General features: G+C 43.5%; 1 long non-coding RNA gene across 1 annotated transcript; it reads left to right on the top strand.

The window, feature by feature from the left end:
- Positions 1-933: 933 nt before the first annotated feature.
- Positions 934-5,087, top strand: LOC134486835 (uncharacterized). Its single transcript, XR_010066257.1, has 2 exons — positions 934-1,639; positions 4,847-5,087. It is a non-coding gene; the product is annotated as an uncharacterized LOC134486835 (long non-coding RNA).
- Positions 5,088-9,176: the final 4,089 nt, after the last annotated feature.

Below are 9,176 nucleotides of genomic sequence, written 5' to 3' on the forward strand. Positions count from 1 at the left end.
GGTGAGTTTTGGGGTTTTCCTTCTTTCCTAAAGCAAACCTTTCCTGGAAACCTCACTGTTGCCTGATTGGAAGTGTGCTTTCCTTTCACTGGTCCTCCAGGCACTCTCCCACACAGGCTCCTTCCTGGAGCCACAGGACAACACCTCAGTGTTTGCTGTTCCAATTCCAACATCCCAGTGAACACTGGGGCCTGGAAGTGTATGTGTGTGTGTGGGGGGGTGTTCAGTGGTAGTACAGGCAAGACACTGCAAACGTAGACGGCAGGGAATTAGTTAGCAGAGAACAGCACTCACTTTTCTAACTACCACCTTCTTCCCCTCTTACCAACTATGCTGCGGGAAGACAGTCTTCGACTGGCTAAGGAACCCACGTGGGCATGAATGGATACTACATTTTGTTATTGCCAAAATTAGTTTCTTCTTTTTTTAAACAGCATTTTTATTGGTTATTTAAGGATTCCACGCAGTGACTTTTGAACAGATTGGAGCCCAGCGTTTTATGCAGCCACCTTCCTACGCCATCCTGTTCCTTCCACTTTGAGACTTCTGTCCCTGCCCCACATTAAGTCCAATTTGTGTTGCCCAACTCGTCTTGGGATTGGGGTCTGCCCAGGCATGTAATCTACCAGTCGTTACATCATTAAGGAAAGCCAACTTTCCCCCTCCCAGAAGCTATCAGATGACAATATCTCATCAGCCAGTAGTGAGATTTCATGCCTATCCGCCCCTCCACCCTATGCTGAGATTTGTCTGACTGGAGCTTTCTCAAGTAAATACTATCTCTGTCATCGTGAATTTGTACATGCAACTTCTCTGTTGTAGGAAAACCCCTGTTTCCTTGATGTTAGGGACCACTTCTGGCTGTTACAATCTTTCCATTCTTCTCCCCAGAGGATTTCTGAGCCTTGTGGGGAACGTGTAACATATAAAAGTTCCATTTGAGGCAATGCACCCCACAGATATTTATTCTCTGCACATTAAGAAGTTTGTTAACTGGCATCTAATGTAAGGAGAAACTTCTCTGATAAGGATGGAAAGATGTTCTGCTCTATAGTAAGAAGTCACCGAGAGTCATCTTAATACTATGTCCGTTTAGCAAAACATAGCCTCAGGCTCTTCCCTAGGGGCTAAGAGCTATTTGGCCACAAGTTCTTAGCCCCTTTAACAGTGCCAGATACAGGCTCCAGCTCAGGGAGGAGGTCTTAGATTTCAGCAGAAAGTGGTTACTTCCATAACATTTGTACCATTATTGTACCAGTAGATATATCTTGTTATACCAGTAGTTGTTAAAAGTTGCAGGGTTCACAGCTAGGTGAGATTGGAGATTTCCCCTTTTCCCTTCCATTGATATGCTCAGAAACTTTTAACACTGGCTAATAGGAATGAAACTTTTAGGTGAAAATTAGCTTGGTTTCTCCATGTTCTGTGACTCTGCTATGACATCATTAATAGGATCGCACTGTAAAGTTCTAGAAGGCAGTCGAGAGTACTGGTTATAACCTGTACTGCTTGGAGTGGAGGTGTCTATGTGACTGCATTAGTCTGTAGCACAAGAGCAGATGACCTACTCCTGGTTCTGAAGTTCTTCTGCCCTAGCATGAGATAACATCTAGTTGGAGTATTGTCTCTATGTTGGAAGGTAAATCCATGACAAAATTGTTTCCTTTTATCAAAATTATATGGATTTTCCCAACAAGTGTCAAGGCTATTAGACTGGACAATGCCAAACCACAGAAAGAATGACATTTCTGTAAGCCAGATTGCCTGGGCTTAACAGTCTGAGTTAGTTGGTGACTCAGGCTGAATGTTTATGCTTTCTGAGATTGAGTGTTTCTGTTTCCAAAATCCCAACGCTGTATACTCCGTAGTTTTTCTGTGAGAAATGACTATGTAAGAACTCAAATAAATAACGACCTCACCAAGGATCCACTATGCATTGATCTGCCACCTCAGAAACAAAACTGTTGAAGTCCTGCAAAGGTGCATGACCCTTCCAACCTTGATCTGAACACTTTCTCCATGTCGGGAAAACCTTGCTCAAATGCTTGGGAAGCCACACTGAGGAACACGCACCCATGTACATAATTTTGCTTTGACTTTTTGCAAAACACATACCGTCGTGCCAACCGAGTTCAAGAAAACAATTGTTCGGGAGGTCTGTTTTCTTAGCTCCTAAATAATAGTTCTGTATTGCCCAGAGGAATGTTATTTACATTTAGAGATTGAAGGTTTGTGGAAAAAATTTGCCATAGCAGAATCTGAAGCATCAGCAAGTTTTTAGTCTGGTGCCCAGGTTTTGACTTCTCCTCAGCATTGCATAAAATCGGCTCCCACGTCCTAATGCAAACAGCGCTGTGCAGAAAGCAGCTTAAAACTGGTTCTGCTGCTGCTTCAGATCTGCCTCTGCACAATCGCCAAGTGCCTCATCTCTTACAGGGGAACAGAAGACCTTGTCTCTGGTTTCTATATACTCCAAGGAGACTAAAATGTACTATAGAAAAGGAGACATAGACACAAGCATTTGCTTAGAGGTGTCAGGAATTCTATGCAGCATCATGCTGGTGTCGGGTAGACTGGTCCAACATGAACTGGCCTAAAGTTAAGTTAGAAAACGTGGTAATTCAATCAGATCACCCATGGTCACAATCATCTAACTGCTGGGTCACTTTCCTTGCATCCTGGTGGGTGATTTTGTAAATATGGATCTGTCTGTCTGAGAACAGCACACCAAACAGTTGGTTTAATGCTCTTGGGACATAATACATCTGTGAGCTCAGATGTGCAGGTTTCATACAATGTGTATTGTCATTCGAATCAATTTGGTCTACCTAGAGTTGGTACCAGATCCTACAGGCTGCAGACTCAGTTCCCAGGGCTGACCCCACATATTTCAGATGCCTCAAATTGTCTTATTTGTGTTTCTGGCAGGGAGGCTGTGAGCAGTTTCCACACCTCTGCTTTTGTTTACGAACTTATTAGAATGGTCCACACAAGTCAGGAAACAAAGACTATTTAAGATGTGTAGGGAAGAATCTCAGAACTCCCACACCCATACCTCACACTCTGCCAGCACTACCAAACCTCAGCCACCAGAGATCCTCTAATCTCTGTCCTTTTGAGTTTCCATGGAAACTTCATTAGAAATCCAAGATTGGTCAAGTAATTGTCCACAGATTACCAACTTATCTTTAGCTTTTCCCTCCTCCCCAGGTTGGAGATGGTATTAAATGTCCCCATATTCTCATCTTGCTGATCTTTATGGTGACCAGCTGCATCCTGATGTTTTGTGGGGGACTTTCAGCTAACTTTCAGTCTTTGACATAGAAAGCAAACCACATCTTCCTGAAGATTTCTTGTGTCTTTAGGAGCTGTTCAGAAACCAAATATGTATTTCACACTATCCTTAAAGACTGCTGTTGGATTTTCAACATGGTTTCTAGTTTATAAACATGACCAAATTTTTGCTTTCTTTCCATCTATAGAACTTTTAGCAGTGAAAAGAAAGAATAAATGGAACTCCCTGTAAGACTTTCTGAAATTATTTCTCAGTCAAGCAATAGTAACTTGTATAATTTGATCTTTTATAAGAATGGTAAGTAAAGACAGAAGTTAGGGTAAACTTAAGTGAATCCCCCAAGGTACATGAGGCTACTTTTACTTTTCTGCATTTTCCTAGTAATTTTAATTTTTATTTGAAAGAGGGATCTGGACCATTCAGAGATGCTTAAAGAATATTTTCTTAAAGAATGCACAATTCGTTTTAAGCCAAAGTTTACGACCACTGGGGGAAAGCTCTACAATTCAAGGTCAGGGAATTGAGGTAGAGGTACAACGGGTACTTAGAAAGTACTTTAGGTAAAGAGCACTGACTCCTCCCTCGGTCCCACAAGGTAACTGAGACCAGGAAAAATCCTGACCTCTCTCCTCCTTTGTATCTGACTCCATGAGCATCTTATTATCAGAGTACTTCCTCCACCCCTTTCCATATCCCTCATCCATATTTGAAGCTGTCAAGACATTGTTATATTCTGGTAGACACTTTAGATCCTGGGAACAATAGGGTCGATCAATGAACACCCTATGACTAAGGACTAAAACTGCCACCAAACAGACCACTCCTATGTGAGGGTTGTTGTCTGCTCTGGTGAAGCTGGACCGTGGAGAAGGAGTGATCGCCTCATGAGAACCAGATTGCTCCCCTCAGATGATAATGACTAACTCAGACTATGCTGCAGAACCAGAGCTGGGAGAGGACCAACCAGACCATACCTGGATCAAACTGCTTAATTTTGCAGATCTTTTGCCCCCACCCCAATTCTTCTACTTAAACCTAAAAAGCATGTCAGTGCCCTGAAGACACTCTTGGGGCTGCTGAACCCCCTTTATCAGTTCCTCTTTTCTCTCCTGTTCACAACTAATTGTGTCTTTAATTAACATGTTGGATGACAGCTGCCTCACCATTAGCACTCTGGGAGCCCTGGATTTTGTTCTCAAACTTAAGCCAGAGGAGGACTTCTGGCTGGGTTTGAAGGAGGCAGCCTGGGATTTTGGCCATCCATCTTCTCCTCTGTCATTTGATGGAAGCCAGTGTTACTGCTGGATACAAATGCTGGATATAAGGAGATTTGGGGTCACATTATAGGGATTTATGTGCATCCTCTCTCACTGTTTGTCCTGCAAAGGGAGGAAAGAGGAAACCTCACAGAGTTTGTTGGGGTTAGTCATCCATTTTTCTGGTGAAAATGTGTAAAACTTGCACATACACAACAAAAGCACCTCCCAAGGACTGGAGGCCACGCAAAGGTAAGCAAATGAAGAGAACTGAGCTTTCTACTTTTTCTTTTAGCTCGTGGAACACAGCTCAGAGCCCTCACAACAAAGGAAGGATCTGTGACAATGGGAACAAAGACATCACACCCTCCATTGGCTTCTAGCTGCCTTGCATTTTGCCCCACCCAGCCACACGTCGTAATTAGTCATGGGTTATTTGGCCATTGCAGACGTTTTTCTTTAAGTGTGGGCCAACATCCCTTTTGGTGAACCTATCTGAGAGTTGTGGTTTCTTGATTAAATTTATTTCTTTCGAATCTGCATGATTCGGAACTCCTCCTTGGGGTCATTGCCAGGGTCCAGCTAGCAGAATGAGCATGCTTTTAAATTCAGAGCTCAGATGATTTGGCAATATTGGTATTTTCTTTTCTCAGCTTTCCCGGATTTGGGGCTTAGGCTTTTGTGCCCTTCATCTGCTCCTCATTAGAACGCCATTGGCGCTTGTTTGAGAGTTCTCAATGCCTTAGTCAGAACTAAGAATACCCTTTCCTCCGGACACCAGCCATGGACTTCCCAGATCTCTGACAGAAAGGGAAGGAGACAGACTCTTGAGAGACTGACAGAACCCACTTTATGGGGTCATGGGAAAGACAAAGCCCAGGGCATTTGACAGGACACTAATTCAAATGACTGACTGCCTCTCAGGAGGAGAACTAAGCAAGCTCCAGGCATCAGCTGCGTTGGAAGCCTGTGAGTCACGAGGCACAGATCTGAGGAAGGCTGCAGGCACAGGCGCTAGTTCGAATTTGGAAAGGAAAAGCCCATTCATCCCTTTCCTTAGTGTGCACATCCATTCATTCAGTAGTACACAAACATGCTTCCATCAAAATAAATAGTAAACTTATATATGCACCAAAAGATTGTTTTGAAATAAACATCTTTGTGTTTTATTAGAGTCGTGCACCCTAGGTTTATGTCCATACGCCCAGGGCTGTGTAAAAATTTTAGGCAGGATGCATTTGTGAGTGGAAAACATTTAAGACGTTCCAGATGATGTAATAGAAGCTGATGACTTGCCTTCTGAAGGCTGAAGACCCAAGATCAGGGTGTGAGTGTGACTACTTAGCCCCTCTCCTTGGCTGAAGATGGCATCCTCAGCCTGAGTCATCACATGACTTTTCCCTGCATGTCTGTGTCCTAATGTCATCTTCTTATACTTGACTGGTACTGACACCAATGCCCTCATTTTAATTTAATTATTTTCTTAAAGACTCTGACTTGCTTGCCATGGTGGCCGGCACCTTTTAGCCCAGCACTAGGAGGCAAAGGCAGGACAATCAATCTCTATGAGTTTTTGTTTTGTTGTGTTGGTGTTGGAGTGTGTGTGTGTGTGTGTGTGTGTGTGTGTGTGTGTGTGTGTGTGACAGACAGAGAGAGAGAGAGAGAGAGAGAGAGAGAGAGAGAGAGAGAGAGAGAGAGAGAGAGAGAGCTTATAAGCAGCTGGGGGACAGAGGTTGATACTGGGTATCTTCTGAATTAATCTCCACCTTATACTTTTTGAGACTCGTTGGTCAATGAACTCCAGACGGCGACCTGTCTCTCAGAAGAGCACACTGTGTCCAGATTTTGTGTGGGTTTGGGGGATCCAGACTCAGGTCCTCAAACTTGCACTTGACTAAGTGAGCCCTCATTGTTAGGTTTCATAGTTGGATATTGATCACTATCATGGTATGAATGTGGCCCTCAAGTTTCAAGTATTAAAAACTTAATCCCCAAAGTCACATGTTACTAGTATTTGGAAATGAGACAAAAAAATCTTTACAATGACAGTGAGTGCCACATGAGCTCATTGGGGTGGGGCTCTGTGATAGTGTCTGTGGCTTTATAAGGAGTGGAACACAGAGACCTGAACTAGCAATGGCACACCTGCCTGGCATGGGATTCCTGGACCAAGAGCCAGAGAAATTTGCTCAGATTCCTGTTCTTGAGCTTCCTAGGCTTTAGAAGCACCCTTTATTCCTCATTAGACACCCACTGGATGTCTAGTTATGGCCAGAAGCAGACCATGATGAGCTTAAAGCCACTGTCATCACAATGGCAACACAAGCGGGCAGCTTTGTCCCCACGTACTTAGAAGTTGCTGTGGATGCTGCTTCTGTCTACCCCACAATAGTGGTTGAGATGTCCTCCCACCCCGAGTATGTCATACCTGTCAGGGTGCCTGCCCCACTGCTGGGTTTAATCACTCAGTGCTTCTTGATGTGGATATCTACAATTTTCATAAGAAAATATGCAGGAGCTTGTTGATCAACCTCTGTGGCTTTTTACATGAACTTGGGACACTTCTCCTCTGGCTCACTTATTTTAAGTGCTCTACTAATGGGCTTATTTTTAGTATATCAGCATTTGCATGGAAGACTCAGGCCTGGAATGTTAGCCTTTGAATGCACTGCTGAGTGGCGTTTGCTAGTCTTCACTGAAGAACCCACGCCTTGCCATTGTGACTGAAGTAAGCCTGCAATTGTAAAGTCCAGATTTAGGCAGAAGAGGCTTGGGAAACCTCTCGTGGTGCTGTGCTGTCTGGAACAGTTTATATAATTTAGAGATTATCTGAGCATTGCCAGCACTAAAGGAAATCAACATTGCCACCAGACACATTGCCAGGTCCCTGCCACTCATTTCTGCTAGTATCATTCTACTCAAAGCTTATATTTTGTAACTGATCTTAATAGGGAGAATCCACACATGTTTAAAAACATATTCCTGTAAACTTATTCTTCAATTTTCCTTACCTGCCTAAAGGTCTGCGTCTCCCATTTGCAGTTTTTCATTTGTCTGCCTTCCATTTTTTCTTCTTTGATACCAGCCAAAGACATCCATACAACAGTGGGTGACCCTTTTTCTGAAGTGACAGTGTTTACATTTATTAAAGTAGTTAGCTGTAACATTCTTGTAAGTAAGAGATGGTGAACTGTCAGCAAGGCCAGTGCTCACCAGCTGAGGTCTAGGAGTTTGACTGTGTGAAGCCTCGTGGGGTAAGGATGCTGACAGGCATAAGTAGTCACTACTCTGACACTATTGTATACACAGTACAATACTGAATTTCAAATAGATTTGGTCTTCTAAAAATAGGACCCATTAATAGGAAGTCATACGTTTGTGCTAATGTATGGCCAATCTGAATTTTTTTTTCCTATCGGGACAGTTAAAAACAATTTGTTTATTTCCTCATTGGTTAAAATAAACACATCTTCTAGATACTACACAGCCACCCCAATTCCGGTATAATCTGGCTGTAAATACAAATCACATTTATACCATCCCTCAGAGTCATTTTCTGGAAGTAGTAAAAGGGCAAGGAAACAATTAATTACCCAAGGAGACCTTTAGGGACTTTGTTTCAACTACTAATGAAAAGAAAGGGCAAGATGGGAGTGGTGGTGGTTTCAATGGCGAAAATTCTGATGGAGTGAGGTCACATGACCATGATAGGAAGACATGAAAACATACGAATTGCCTCTCCCCCAGAAAATGTCCTGCCCTGAAAGACTCATTCCACTTCCCCAGAACTCAGCTGCAGAGTCTTAGATCACGGCCTTTGTTATCAATGCCCTCGTGAGGCAGACGTTGTTGGCAGCTGTGAGACTAGACACATAAAACTCAAGCTTGCAAAATTCACTTCTCTCTCTGCCCACACTGAGTGTAAGAAAACCATCAGATCTGGGTTGGAACTCCCTCCTTAACTAGTGTCCCTGCTGGCGTTTGCTCCGCGTCTGTGGTCCACAGCTGCTGCAGCTGGCCCTCGATTCACTCCTGCCCTCAGAACACAGTTCACGATTCTTGTCTGTCCTATTATAATGGCTTCATTCGCCTCTCCAATCTGCCCATTATCAAATTAATCTTGATCCTCTTCTATTCTGGTCATATACCCAAAGTTGGTTCAGGCATTCAACTTTTCTAAGCCTGAGTTTTCTCATCTTTCTTTGGGGATTTGCTACATTTGACAGTAAAGTAATTAAGAATCTCATACCACTGGTGCTAACAGCCCCAGACCAGCCTGGTTAGTTCCGGGAAAGGGTGCATTGCATGAATGGCAATGGAGCCATTTAGAAGGTTGCTTCATTGCATGGGGGTAGCAGAGAGCCCAGAGGAATCCCTGGCCATGATGGTTTCTAACATGGCAGGGGTTGAAACCACATCTAGAGATGAGCTATTTGCAAACTGGACGTAAGCACAGTGGTAAGCTTGTAGATATAGCGGAGCTTCTCTAACATGCCCAACAGCAGCTGTACTGTTTGGATTTAAGGTTCACAGGACTGGGCAAGGAAGGTTCATAGCCACCCATGAAAGCAGCGGCCGCTTACTTCAACCTGAAGCACTGTATCTTTGATCCTTCTGCTTTTGTA

Source organism: Rattus norvegicus, chromosome 4 (genome assembly GCF_036323735.1).
Source record: "Rattus norvegicus strain BN/NHsdMcwi chromosome 4, GRCr8, whole genome shotgun sequence".
In the NCBI taxonomy this organism is placed as follows: domain Eukaryota; kingdom Metazoa; phylum Chordata; class Mammalia; order Rodentia; family Muridae; genus Rattus; species Rattus norvegicus.